At 46.7% G+C, this 15,664-nt stretch overlaps 1 pseudogene; it reads left to right on the top strand.

Annotated features, from left to right (window-relative positions):
• The first annotated feature begins 1,377 nt into the window (after positions 1-1,377).
• On the top strand, positions 1,378-14,151 carry LOC123090312 (uncharacterized; annotated as a pseudogene).
• Positions 14,152-15,664: the final 1,513 nt, after the last annotated feature.

Here is a 15,664-nt window from a genome sequence, read left to right on the forward strand (position 1 = left end):
CAAGAGACAAAATTGGCCAATATTAACCAATTCACGGCAGCTTTTCTTGGAGGCAACCGGCTTCGCAATTTTGCACAGAGGCCGGCAGAGGGGACTAGGGGTGGCATCCTACTCCTCCGGGATGACCACTTGCTTGAGCTCACCGATATAATCACCACCGCCTACTGCCTATCCGCAATGGTCCGCATTCGTGCATCCGAGGTGTGCTTCAAGATTACCACTGTCTACGGACCCACCTCCTCGTCTTTAAAGGATGATTTTTTTGCCGAGCTTACCTCTCAGAAGCCCCTAGCAGGCATGTCTTGGCTCGCCGTAGGGTGCTTAATCAAATATATCGGGCTAGAGATAAAAACAAGAGGAACGTGAACCAGAGTAGGATTACTCGCTTCCGCAACGCCTTGCAAGTCTGTGAACTTAAGGAGATTCACCTCCAAAATAGGAGGTTGACTTGGAGCAACGAGAGAGAAAACCCAACTCTGTGCAAACTTGACTCGTTCTTCTGCAACGCTGAATGGGACATCACATTCAACACACATGTGCTCCATGCCCTATCGACCTCGCTCTCCGACCATTGTCCACTTTTGCTTGCCGGCGACAAGGGGCCTAGGCAGTGGCGTAGCCAGCCCAATAAGCCAGGGTGGTCCATCAATAGAAATATTTACATAAGTTTGTTTATTTTTAAAAGAAATATCTTTTTACCATACTATATAGAAGCTATGGGGAAATTCCAGGATGGTCCATGGACCACCCTGGCCACCCCCTAGCTACGCCACTGCCTAGGAGGCCTAGGAGCTTCAAGTTTGAGAATTTCTGGACATCTAAGCCCGGCTTCCACGAGGGGGTCCTTGAAGAGTGGAATGAGAGGGTGGATCACACGGAGCCCTATCATGTCTTGTTTCAAAAGCTAAAAAGAACAGCAACCCGCCTACCTGGATGGAGTAAAAGGCTTTTCTCCAAAGCAAATGTTCAGCTCCATGCTGCTCTCCTCGTGATTCTACGACTCGAGACCGCCCAAGAAGAGCATCTCCTATCTGCTGCCGAGATCGACCTACAGGCTAAGCTAAAAAGAAGGCTCATCAGCTCGGTGGTCATTGAGAGATCCAGGAAAAAGCAATGTTCTAGGATTGGCAACTTAAGAGAGGGGGATGCGGACACAATTTTTTTCATCGCCGCATCAATGCTAGGAGGAGAAAGAACTATATCCACAGGATCAAGCATGCACACGGATGGGTGACCGAGCATGAGGAAAAAGAGAAAATCATTCATGATCACTTCTCCAATATTTTGGGAAAGGGCGACAGTAGCATAAGAGATTTCAACTGGGCCGAGCTCAATATTGAGCCACATGACCTGCATGATCTTGACGCCACCATCACCATGGAGGAGGTCTGGAACGCGATCAATGAAATGCCAAGTGATAAGGCACCTGGCCCAGATGGATACACTGGAATGTTCTTCAAGAAATGTTGGGAGGTCATCAAGCATGATATTATGCGAGTCATGAACTGTTTTGACTCCCTGCACACCGCAAACCTTCATTGGCTCAACTCTGTGAATGTGGTACTACTTCCAAAGAAAGATGGGGCGGAGGGAATCGCCGACTATAGACCTATTAGCCTTATCCATGCGATCTCCAAGATCTTGGCGAAGGTGATTTCCATGAGGCTGGCCCCTCACATGAACACCCTAGTCTCCAATGCCCAGAGTGCCTTCATTAAAAGGAGAAGTATTCACGACAATTTTATGTGCGTCCGCAACTTAGCACTCCGACTTCACAAATGCAAGACCCCCGCCCTCCTCCTCAAGCTCGACATTCGCAAGGCATTTGACTCAGTTAGGTGGGAGTATATCATTGATCTCCTTCAAAGGAGAGGTTTCCCGAGCAAGGTACGAAACTGGATAACCGCCCTTCTATGCACGTCATCTTCGCGCATCCTCCTTAATGGGGTGGCCGGCCCACCTATTACCCACGGTTGCGGATTCCAGCAAGGGGACTCCCTTTCCCCTTTGTTCACTAGTAGAAAAAGGGGCAATGGTCCAGGCCGGTCCAGCCCATTAGTTCCGGTTCAATCCAGAACCGGGACCAATGGGGGCATTGGACCCGGTTCTTGAGCCCCGGGGGCCGGCCGGGCCACGTGGGCCATTGGTCCCGGTTCGGCTGGACCTATTGGTCCCGGTTCGTGGGACGAACCGGGACCAATACGCCCCGCTCCTGGCCCACCACCATTGGTCCCGGTTGGTGGGACGAACCGGGACCAAATGGTTGGTCCTTGTTGCGGCCAGAGTTTAGTCCCACCTCGCCAACCGAAGGGGAATCGGACCTGTTTATAAGCCCCTCCCTCTCTGCCATATTGAGCTCATCTGAAAATGAAAATAGATGCCCTTATATAGGGAAATTCGCCTAAAATTCATACGGATTTCGTTTGAAATTCGTTATGAATTTAAGTTAATTTTCCTCTATAAGTGCATCTATGCTCATTTCTGAATAGTTTTTTATTTTTTTTTCTTTTCTGCTATATTTATTTTTTTCTTTTTATTTCTGAGTTGTAATAAGCCATTAAAAATAAGGATATATGCTCCTTTTTTAGTACAGTTAACCACAACTATTTTTTGCTTCTATTCATTTCTGAGTAGTTTTCTATATAGTTTCTTTTTTCTTTTCTGTTATATTTATTCTTTTGTTTTTATTTCTGAGTTGTAATAAGTCATTAGAAATAAGCATCTATGCTATTTTTTAGTAAAGTTAATCAAAATTATTTTTTCTTCTATTTATTTCTGAGTGGTTTTTTATATAGTTTTTTTTCTTTTCTGCTACATTTATTTTTTTTCTTTTTATTTCTGAGTTGTAATAAGTCATTAAAAATAAAAAAGAGGCGCAATGCTCGTTAAGACGAAGCCGCTCCCCCGGAGCAATACGAGTGGGTCAACGGTAGTCACACGATGATGCCTTCATCATGGTAACAACATGGAACGCCGCCATCGCCCGCCGTCAGCTCGGTTTTCACCGGCAACTACGTCTCCCCGACTTGCAGCTGGTGCCAGATGACGGATCCCGAGATCCGAACACCCAGCCTCAGGCCGACCACCTCTGACTGAAGAGATGACCACCATCTATGCTCATTTTTTAGTAAAAAGTTAATCATAACTACTTTTTCTTCTATTTATTTTTGAATTGTAATAAGTCATTAAAAATAAGCATCTACGCTCATATTTTAGTAAAGTTAATCACAACTACTTTCTTTTTTTTTATTTTTGAGTTGTAATAAGTCATTACAAATAAGCATCTATGCTCCTTTTTTAGTACAGTTAATCACAACTATTTTTTGCTTCAATTCATTTCTGAGTAACTTTTTATATAGTTTTTTTTTCTTTTCTGCTATATTTATTTTTTTCTTTTTATTTCTGAGTTGTAATAAGTCATTACAAATAAGCATCTATGCTCATTTTTTAGTACAGTTAATCACAACTATTTTTTGGTTCAATTCATTTATGAGTAGTTTTCTATATAGTTTTTTTTCTTTTCAGTTATTATTTTTCTTTTTATTTCTCAGTTGTAATAAGTCATTAAAAATAAAAAAAAGGCGCAATGTTTATTAATTTGCTTCAAGGCTTTCGGAATAGTGTCAACTGCACTGCACATAGCTCTATGCAGTCTACCGTATTCCTCAAGGCTTGAAGCTAACCAACGTGCAGGAGCATTGAGCCTCTTCGTCATCGTCTCTGCACTCAGGGCTTATAAACAGCTGCGAGTGCCTCTCGCTTGGCGAGGTGGGACTAAACAAACAGCTGCAGGAAGAATTAAAATAAAATAAATAAAATAAAAAAAGTGCCACCTAAACGGCTACCACGGCCTGCATACGACTAGAAACCCAACAATGGGCCAGGATTCAGGCCCGCAATAGGCCCAATAGGCCCACAGGCACATATAGTGCGTTTAGGCCCGTAAGCCTGCATTTGAGAGGACCTCGAGAGGGCAGCGGGACTGGTGCTTATAAACCACTCTCGAGCTCCCTCAGCTAGCGAGTTGGGACTAAACTTTCGTGCCGCGACGCGGGCAGCACATGGCCTTTAGTCCCGGTTGGTACCACCAACCGAAACTAAAGGGGTGCATTGGTACCGGTTTGTGGCACCAACCAGTACCAATGCCTCCCCTTTAGTCCCGATTGGTGCCAACAACCGGGACCAAAGGTCTTCGTTTCCCGCCCTTTGGGCTGCTGAAAAGAGGCCTTTGGTCCCGGTTGGTGGCTCCAACCGGGACTAAAGGGTGCATTAGTCCCGGTTGGAGCCTCCAACCGGGACCAATGCTCTTGCTATATATACTGGACTTAGCAGTTTTCGCCAAATCCCATCTCTTTCTCGCCCCTGCCCCGAGCCTCTGCTCCTCGTCGCCGTCGCCGCCGAGCCCGCCCCACGCCGCCCCGAGCCCGCCGTCCCCGTCGCCGCCCCGAGCCCGCCGTCGTCGCCGCCCCCATCGCCGCCCGCGTCCCGCGCCGCCCCGTCATCGCCGCCCGCGTCCCGCGCCGCCGCGCCCCGACGTCGCCAGCCGTCGCCCCTGCCCCGAGCCCGCCGTCCCCGTCGCCGCCCCCGAGCCCGCTGTCCTCGTCGCCCCTGCCCCGCACCGCCCCGAGCTCGTCGTCGTCCCTGCACCGCGCCGCCTCGACGCCGACGTGAGCGTTTTTTTTATTTTTGTTAGATTTTTTTTAGATTCTTTTTGTAGTTCATAGATTTTTTTGTTAGGTTAGATGTGTAGTAATTAGATATGTAGTTCATAGATTTTTTTGTTAGATTAGATTTTTTTTTAGATTACATGTGTAGTATAATTAATTTGTTCATATTATGTTAGATTTTTTGTTAGATTAATTAGATTTTTTTTGTTAGACTAGATATGTGTAGTAATTAATTTGTTCATATTATGTTAGATTTTTTTCTGTTAATAGATTTTTTTGGTGATATTATTATTGAATATGCATGTTTGGTGATATTATTATTAATAGATTTTTTTGGTGCTATTTAGATTGTGTAATTAATTTTGTTCATAGAATTTTAATTATTTTACTATATATAGAAGTACTTTGCTTTTAGTAAGTACTACTAATTTATTTATAGTAAGTGCTTAGTAGTTGAACTACATAGTTGATTTTATTAATAAAACTACTTTTATTTAACTATATATAGAAGTAGTTCCTGTGTCGATGTCGGCGATGCCTATCCCGCATCCTCGTCGTCGTCGACTCGGCGGTGGAGGCCTGCTTGATCAGGGCCATGTTCGGGACTGGGCTCCGCCGGGTTGGTATTGGGAGGTGCTACCTTCCGGGGGACGTAGGTTAGTGAGGAGGCAGCCCGTTGTTGACCCGATCCTTGTTTGGTGGCGGTCGCGTGGGCCAGTGACGGTGGTGAGGCATCCGGACACCACGGAGGTGGTACGTCGCCGTGTCAGCGAGGAGGACCAGCACGTCCGTCGCTACATGGTTGCATTGGAGGGGAGGTTCGACAATACCTGGCAGGTTCTTCAGGGATCTCACTGGAGCTATGATCCTGTGATGGTTCCTTATCTTTGGGTGTCCACCGCCCGCGTCGATACCCGTCGGGAGCTACGGTTCTAGTTGTATTAGTGATAATATTCGACGATGTACGGACAACAAGAGATGATGTACTTTTGCTTATAATTATTGAATGCATGCTAATTTGAATACTATACTTTATTTTATGATTTGGTTTTGCTTATTTTATGATTTGGTTTTACTTATTGAATGCTCATATTGGATAATTTCTCCTTCATTCCCGTGTGCTAGACAATTTGATATAATTAATAATGCATTCAGGAATGAAAAGGAGGAGCTACGTACATCGATCATCGATACTCAATCCGTGATTAATAATAATGATCTAGTTTAATATTTGAATTATGAACGTATAGGCCGGAAATGTCGTACTCATCGGACGACGAAAACCGCCCGGGGGAGTGCGACTGGTGCCACGACGACCGAGGTATCTGCGACAGGTTCATTGTGCTGGACGAAGATCGGCGCTTCAGCATTAAGCTCGAGAAGACCTTCGATGTTCATACGGTATGCAACCGACGATAATAGTTTTTTATCGTAATTACTCATGACTTCAAGTATTTTAATCATGATAATATTTTTCATCTTTTCCAATTCGACTAGCTTATCCCATGCTTTGCAAGACGCTATGTCTTGGAGAGGATGGGTTTTGAAGACCATGAAAGTTTCGAAACCAAAAAAATTATCCTAAGTACCCATCATGGTGTGGATTTTCAAGTAAAGTTGTACAATGCTCAGAGTGTAACCCATTTTGGTTGCAAAAATTGGGAAGTACTTTGCAAGATGTATGGTTTTGATGAGGGTATGCTTGTTACCATGGATCTTGGTGATCCTACAATCGAGCAAGAGAGACCTACGATTTTCGTCCTTGTGGATACACCTCCAATTCTTCCCCCATGTGAGCTTAACATAGTTATTAAGTAATTTATATTGTTTATTTGAAAATAGTTGACAACTTATTCTCCATTGACAGCTTATTTTCATTCTTCAAAGAATGTGCGGAAGATGGTAGACAGAACCTACTACACCGAAGGCTCCGAACTAACTTATCAGGAGAAAAATCATCTGGTCGGATTTTGTACTGATCTTGAGAATTACAATGTCTACAATCGAACTCCTCAACATTATGGTCAATACGTGCCACTAGTGCACGTGTTGAACTACGGTAACTACCATGGAGATACCCTGGTATGATTTTTTACTATTACAACATTCGTGCATCTTTTTGCACACTTCTAAAACTAGTACATCATATCATTGCTAACTACGAAGTTATTACTATGTTTTTCAACAGATAATCCCAAATGATTGTGTGCCTCATCTGATGTATACACGGGGTAGCCTTCATGTTTTGAACATACACCCAGGTCGTCCTACGAATCTCAACTGTCCATACCGGGTTTATAAAAGAAGTGGAGACATGATAATCAAAGAATGGAAAAAATGTATGGACAGTCGTAAGGAGCTTCTTGGAAGCAACATTCAGCGAAGGGCAAACATTGGAGACAGGATGATCGCCATTCTTCATAATGGAGAGTCAGGGTCTATATTGTTTTATGCTATTTTACCTTAAGGGTGTTTAGATCCTACCTGATACTGATGATCATGTGCTAAGAACAATTATGTAGGGTTGGGTTCGATGACTATGAGGATGATGATCGTATGACTTATTATTAATAACGAGTAGAAGTTGTATATGATGATGCATGATTAGTAGGACTTGTTATTATATATATATATATGATGTATGATGCAAGCATGCATGAGCATTTTATATCTGCGGGGGTGCAATGAACATAGCAGCAGCGTTGATAAACCAAGGATGAAGATATAAGAGAGGACACTTCTCTCTATTAGCTAGCTATAATAACAACCTAAAAATAACCCCTAAAGCAGCCACTTTTAAAAAAAATTGACTTTTGGTCCCGGTTGGAGCCACCAACCGGGACCAAAGGCCCCCTGACTGGGGTGGGCGCACAGGGCCACGTGGAGGCACATTGGTCCCGGTTCTGGTTTGAACCGGGACTAATGGGTGGAGGTATTAGTAACGACCCATTAGTCCCGATTCATGAACCGGGACTAAAGGCCCCTACGAACCGGGACTAATGGATGGTTTTCTACTAGTGGTTTCATGATTGCGATTGACCCTCTCCATCAGCTTCTTGATTTGGCAACTCGGAAGGGCCTTCTCCACAAGATACGTGGCCGTGGCACTATGGTGAGAACTATGCAGATGATGCGGCCGTGTTTGTGGCACCAATAAAGAGGGACGTCGACAACCTTGCATCCATCCCAAGGGGCTTTGGTGATGCCACGGGCCTTCACACAAACTTTCAAAAGAGCTCCGTTGTGCCAATCCGATGAAGTCAACGAAACCTGGACCACATCCTTCAAAGTTTATCGGCAAAGAGAGCTAATTTTCTGATGACTTACTTGGGACTACCCCTCTCGGTCTGAAAACTAAAAAAGGTGGACTTCCAGTATCTTGAGGACAAGGCGGCAGGAAAATTGACCCCTTGGGAGGGCCAAAATATCACCACCATAGGGCGTACAACGCTCATCAAGTCCGTCATCACCTCCCAAGCAATTTACTCCATCACCCCTTTGGTCGTCCCCCAAAGCACTTTGCATAATCTCAATAAGATGGAGAGGGCGTTTCTCCGGTCCGCATCAGACAAGATCACTGGGGCCAAGTGCAAGGTCAATTGGGAGGTAGTATGTCGTCCCTTGGAATATGGTGGTCTGGGTGTCCTCAACACTGAAAATTTTGCGCGTGCTCTGAGACTACGGTGGCCTTGGTATGAATGGACAGACCCATCCAAACTCTGGGTGGGTCTGGGCAACCCCTGTGATGAGAAGGACCTTGAGTTCTTCTACGCCTCCACCGCCATCAATGTGGGGAACGGAGCGAGAACGCCTTTTTGGAACTCCCCTTGTCTGCTTGGCCGTAAACCAAAAGACATCGCTCCCCTTATTTACGAGGCCTCGACGAGGAAAACGTGGAAGGTGAGGGAAGCCTTAAAGAACAATGCATGGATCCTCAAGATAAAACCCCCAGATATTGTCACCGTCCACCACATCCGAGAATTCTTCACGCTTTGGATGCTCGTGCATGATTTCCATCTTGATGAGCTTACAGATGATGTGATTGTGTGGAAACATAAAAATGATGGGGTTTACTCCGCGGCCTCAGCCTATAGAGCCCAATTCTTGGCCCTGGTCATATCCCCTTGGACCGCATGATATGGAAGAATTGGGCACCACCAAAGGTCAAGTTCTTTGCTTGCTTGGCCCTTCAGGACAGAATTTGGACTGCCGACAGACTTGCAAAGCGTGGATGGGAAAATTGTGGCTTATGCCCTCTTTGCAAACGAGAGCCCGAGACTGGGCCACATCTCTTCTTCAAATGTCGTTACACCATCAGACTCTGGAGCATGCTGGTTGCAAAACTTGTCCTTGAACATGTTGATATATCCACATGGCACTTGGCGGGATCAGTTGAAGAGTGGTGGGATAGAAGAACCGGCATGGATATTCCATCACGCAAGGCCATGGCCTCTTTCACCATGCTTATCTCTTGGGCAATTTGGAACGAAAGGAATGCCAGGATCTTTCGACATAAAAGTGCACCGCCCTCGATCGTCCTCAACATCATCCTCAAGGAAGCGAAACTATGGGTGGCCGCAGGTGCAAAGAAACTTGGGGAAATCATAATACGCGAGTAATTGTCATGCGGTGTTGTATGGACACTTGTAAAACTCTATTCCCCTCTTTATTAATATATGAGGCAAATCTTTTGCCCTGTTTCAAAAAAAAATCAATGACGCGAAGTTTCATAGTATTGTTTTCATTTTTGTCATATTTATAATGATTTTACTGTTCATCGTGGATGCATTGCATTTGGGTGTAACCACAAATTTTCCCTTTCTGAATCTCTTGATCTTCCTCCTACGAACTTGGTCGGCCGGCGTGACAAAGTCATCCAAGGATGAGTGGAGCAACGCACTGGAGCACGGCGTAGGATTAGTTGGAAGCGAAACCGCGGGGCACTCCGACCACTTCATCATCGGAAGAGGCTAAACATGAGAAGCACGAGCCGTTGCAGCCACCGGAGACCAACACGGTGTGAGAGGGTGATGCGGTGCAGGTCTGGCGTCGGGAGAGAGTGGCAGGGGAAGGAGGTTCGGCGGTGGCATTTCGGCATCTCCCTCGATGCAGGTCGATCCGGAATACAACTGCATCGTATCGGATGCAATTTCCCTTTTTCTCACGTAGCTAGATGTGACTACATGTGTCTTAATGACTTCCTGTTGATAGTGCGTTACACTAAGCCATGGATATTTGTGAAAACAATCTTTGCTAAAGGTCATTAAATCTTCATTATCAATGTGATTTAGGTTGTTCTTCTATTGGTTATTTTCTATAGTACTCCCTTTGTTCACTGTTATAAGATGTTGTATTTTTTCTGAATCTATTGTATAAATTTGTGTTTTATTGTGTTTGTTCACTAATTATTTCTATTCATATGTAGTCTATACTAATATCCAAAACGCCATATAATAGTGAACAGAGGGAGTATCAAATAAAAATATTAATGTGCAATGATATGCATTAATTTGCATCAGAAAAAATATACACCACACCCTTTTTTCGTGCTCATCAGTACTCCCTCCGGTCCTTTTTACTCTGCGCATTAGATTTTTGTCAAGTCAAATATTGCAAACTTTGACCAAATTTATATTTAAAAATATCAACATCTACAATACCAAATATATATACCATGAAACTAAATTTCATAACGAATCTAACAATATTGATTTGGCATCATGAGTGTTGATATTCTTTTTCTATATATTTGGTCAAAGTACTTATATACAATGATATGCCAATATTGATATTTTTTCCTATGATACTTTGAATTTTGCACAAAACTTATATGCAAACTAAAAAGGACCGGAGGGAGTACCATAAGACGCAAGGCGTTGACGCATAGCCTACCTTAGTCCCCGGTGCACATGCGTACACGTCGACCCATATATCAACCTGCAAAAAAATGGTGTATCCATGTAACCGCATGAGAAAGCTAGCACAAAGTGTACCGGACTTGCAAGTGTTGAGGATTTTTTTTTCAAGTACTCTCTCCGTTTTAAAATAAGTGCCTCAACTTTAGCACAACTTTACTTGAGTATAACTTGATACTACAGTTTCCCAAAAAAACTTTGTACTAAAGTTATATTGAATGTGAGACACTTATTTTGAGACGGAGGGAATAGTCATATTTATGAAATTCCAAAACCATAGGAAGGAAACCAGAAACTTCAACTCTAATGTTATGTCTTTGTCATATGCAACAAAATGGCCGAGAAGATAGAGAGCGGCCGTCCTGCACGCAGCGGCAGATGCACGCAGCGCATCGACGGCCATGCTGTGCGAGGGGATCCGTGCAAAAGAAAACGTCAAAATCAGTAAAGCGGACATACTGGCTCGATACAAGCAAATACAGCGCTCAAGTCGCCCGTAGTGGGCTCGGCCCAGGTACAGGTCCCAAAAAGTGGACAGATCATGCAGTGTGGGGCATTGTCTTTTTGGCGCGCGGGCCCGGCGATTTGACCAGGAGTACAGCTCGGGCGCATGTCATGTGGGGAGCACAGCTCGGGCGCATGTCTTGCGGAACCGCAAGAACAGCAGCCGGTGCTTCCGCTGCGACGTGCAGTCTTCATGTCACGGCGGCCCGGCTCCAGCAAAATACACACAGTCCTCCGTCCTGCCCCAGTTTTCAAGCTGAATGATGAGCAGAATACACAAAAACAGCAACAAAAACTAGTTCATCTGATGTATGGGCGTACAAAAATCAGACTAAATCCTTGGTTCGGGCACTTGTAGAAACGGACGCCGGGGTTCCGGTCTGTCCCAGAGACGAACCATGAGGGGGGGGGGGGGGGGGGGCACCATGCACGCATGTAGGGGACGCGTCCTCTGGTGTGTACCACGTATGCGTTGCCCGTGAGCTCGCTCTGGGCATGGACGAAATGTGCAGCGTGGGCGTTCGTGGCCTAGCAAAAATGCTACTGCGTTGCTGTACAACATGCATTAACTGAAAACACTCCTGCCAATGGAGCGTAACTGGGTTGTGCGGGTACATGCTGTTGCGTCCCCTCGTCCTCTCGTCCTTTCGTCTGCGCGCGTGCCCTGCTTCTGCTTGTGTCAGATTGTGGTGTCAGGTTTGGTCCTTTGAATACGCATATACGTTTCAGTTTGCTTTCCAACGTTCGGCTATACTCTAACTAGCACGCTTAGCTGATCCGGATCGCGACGGCACGCGCGCCGTCGATGCCCTGCGTGCAGCTGCCGCTGCGTTCAGAGATGCACTTCTCCGAGAAGTTAGCATGTCATTGCGTGGCCGTCCAGGATGAAAAGCAACCCAGTGCAACGAAAAGCTCCTCACCTCAAATGTCAAAGTGGTATAAAGCACACGCAGCTTCCTTCCACTCTGGTCTCCACCCAATAGAATATCTGGGCTCTGGGCGCGTGCCCGGGAGATATTTCCCGGCCACGCCAGAAAAAAGCCCATGCATGTAGCTAGATGTCGCTTTTGCCCTCACTCCACTCACTTAATATCTGCAGAAATAGCATCACATACGTCTGTGTGGGATTTTTTTTCAAAACTATCACGTTATTTGAAGCAAATTCGGAAACTACAGCATGCTTTGGAGAAATATCAAGTCTAGCACCCTGTTGGCCGAAAAGGGTGTTTTCGGCCACCTCTAGGCCGAAATAGGGTTTTGGGCCATGCCTTGGCCGAAAAGGTGCAAAGCTGGCCGAAGAGGGGTGTTTTCGGCCACCCTTTGGCCGAAAAGGACTTTTTGGCCTAGTGTAGGCCGAAAAGTACTTGTTGGTCAATCGTAGGCTGAAAAGTACTTTTTGGTCAAGTTTAGGCCGAAAAGTCCCTTGGACCACCTTTTTCCGTTAACTGTTGGCCAATGTATTTTCCCGCCAACCCCTTCGTTGATGCAACCGTCTTGCCCTTCGACGATGTGGTCCTTTTGCCATCCGTCGATGCAGAACTATTGCCCTTCGAGGATGCAAAAGTCTTGCCCAACAGATAACGGAAAGGTGGGCCCAAGGGACTTTTCGGCCTACACTAGACCAAAAAGTACTTCTCGGCCTAGTGTAGACCAAAAAGTACTTTTCGGCCTACATTTGACCAAAAAGACCTTTTGGGCCAAACAGCAGCCGAAAACAGCCATTTCGGCCAGCTCAACCACTTTTCGGCCATGGCAAGGCCGAAAACCCTACTTCGGCCATCAGTTGGCCGAAAACTACCTTTTCGGCCTGCACGTGGCCGACAGGGTCATAGTTTTGCATTTTTTTCATTATGTGCTATAGTTTCCGAAATTGCTACGAAATACGTCATAGTTTTGAAAAAAAATTCTCTGTGTGGCTCATTCATTCATCCTCTGTCGGCTTCCTTCCGTTGCACCGCTACTATTTCTCTCCAACTCCAGGCCGAATCCCAGATCCATTCATTCACCGATTCCTTCTGTTCATAGGGGTCAAGTATACCGCGATCCGTCGGTCAAGGCGGTCGTCGACATTGCCCAGGTAACAACTAACCCGTCACCTGCTCTTCTTCCCCATTTTATATTTTGTAAGTGGTCACTAGTTTTGTGTTTCCATTGCTATGATTGACAGCTCCGTGTGATGTTTGGTTGTTCTTTCTTTCACAGGGTAACCAGATTACAGACTTGATGTCGGTGGGCTGGACGGATGAGAGGCACGAGATCCTTGGAAGCTTCTTTTGTCCGTGATCAACTCTACAGACACTTGGCTTTTGCAATGGAGCCGGGGCCTTCAAGCCTCTCTGCTACAAAAAATGATCAGCTCTACAACCACGGTCTTGATGCCAACAAGAAAGATTCAGGTACCGTTGGGTTCAAGGTTCTCCAAGGTGGAGTGTGGAGGAAACTCAAATTTGAGAGGAGGACGAATGCTTGCGCCCAAGTCCGGCCAAAACAGCGCCTGCCTGAAAGCCCCTGGATTCAGCATTTTATACCACGTGGCTACAACATGAGTACAGGAGGTGATGGGACAGAAACTTTGGTAGCTGATCCGGAATCGGGTATCCGGACTATCCCTGGGAGGACCCCATTGTCCCATGGAAGGGAGCTGGGAGCTCACAAGGGAGAAGACAACCTCAATGAAAATGCGGGTAACTAGCTCAATTACCTCATCTAGCGTTTGGTGCACCATCATACACACTGGCACACATATGTTTTTGTAGCATTAGCTGATTTTATGGAACAAGCATCAACATAGAAAAGTCAGCTATGCTTAAGCTCCAAGATATTGCATTGTTCTTTTCTCTCTGACTTTACCTATGTTATCTATAAGCTGATACAAGATGGTTATGAACGTTGTTGAATTCTGGTGGTAACCATGCTCTCAAGCAGCATCCTCTGGCGAACTAAATTTCTGATGCCACCTTTCTCTCTGCAGAGGTATGTGAGCAGAACTTTGCTGATGACGAGACACAAGTCGAGTAAAATTAAGAAAATCATGCAAGAAGAGGAGATTAAGCACTTTTTTTTAGAACGAAGGCTCAAAACGAGCCCGGCTTTGAATTAACAAAGCCATCAACCGGCCAGGATTACAGCAACAACCCACTTACAGGAGCAGAAAACAACAAACAGCTAAGAGATACATGGTGCTCTGCAACAGCTAGCTAGCTTCACACACCTACAAGCAAAGATGAAGAACACTAAAGCCCAGGAGCAGCTTGAAGAGAATGAAGGCCTCCATCGATCGCAATTCATCGCTCAGTGACACCAGGAAGGCCTTGAGGAGACACAACTAGCAGATTGGAAGAAACACGTTGTCAGCTCCATGGGCTGCGGCCAAAACGGATACAACCTTCTCCATCTCCGAAAGGGGCTCCCTGCCCCCTCGCCTGGCATGAGGCGCCGATCCGTCGGAAGATACAAACGCTCTCCCAAGAGCTAAGATGAATAACCGCCACCGTTGCCACCGGGAAGACCAAACCAGAGCACCGCCAACCTGCAGCGCCGGGCTCAACAAGGGGGAACCTTGGCACTGAGAGGAACTGCACACGAGGAGAAGCAAATGCACGGCGCGAGACTATTGATGACAAAGCTGCAATGGAGGAAGCCCCAACACCTCAGACTCCTACCACGCAGCCGCCGAACGCCTACCAACGGAGCAGACTCGCCATCGCCCCAAAACTCACCAAAGGCGGCACCTTCATGAAGGAGACGGCGCCACGGCGTCGCTGCCGCCCAATCCAGATGGATTTTGGCTTTCGCCAGGAAACGAGTAGGGGAGGAAGGCAAAAGGAAGGGAAGTACCAAAACGGCGCCTACAGGAAGGGGACGGCGCCCGCGGACGTCGTCGCCGTCGTGGCCGGCTAAGTCGGCCTGGATTTCTCTGGGCACTACACCGCCCCCCGTCCCAACTTCAAACACGTCGCTTGCAGCCAGGGACAACCGAAGACCGGATCTGAAAGGGGATCTGAGTGTTGGAGGCGAAGGCGTCGGATCCGGACGGGGCCCCCGCAGCCCGGCGTCCAGCAGCCTCCACCCGCCGCCACCTTGCCGCCCGCGCGGCCAAGGCAGCCGGCCAGCACCCGTGGCCGCCGCTGGCTGAGAACGGTGTCGCGCCACCACCCGAGGCCGCCGCCTCGGCTCCAGAGCCCCCCGCGCGCGACGGAGCAGGCAGATCCTCGCCGCCACCTTCCCCGGCGGCCGCGCGGCTTGCCGACGACCCCCTCCGGTGGCGACGAGGAAGAGGAGAAGGGGGAGGGAGGCCGGTGGCGGCTAGGGTTGGCGCCGCCCGAGTCGCCCCTGCGGGAGCAACGCGGGGGCCGAGAGTCTTTCACAAAATTATATGGATTTACAGGATTAATTAGCATGGTCTGTTGCAAGTGTTGAGAAAAGCAACACATCCAAACTCCAAAGAGAATATTTACTACCTCAAAATCTGTTGGAACTTGGAAGCAAGGATGCTCTGAAGTAAAGCATCTAGCAGTATTTTTTGGCAAATGTGCAACTAGTGAGCAATGGAAGAGCTAAATGTTGACGATTTAACAA

Source organism: Triticum aestivum, chromosome 4B, assembly GCF_018294505.1.
Source record: "Triticum aestivum cultivar Chinese Spring chromosome 4B, IWGSC CS RefSeq v2.1, whole genome shotgun sequence".
Taxonomy (NCBI): Eukaryota; Viridiplantae; Streptophyta; class Magnoliopsida; order Poales; family Poaceae; genus Triticum; species Triticum aestivum.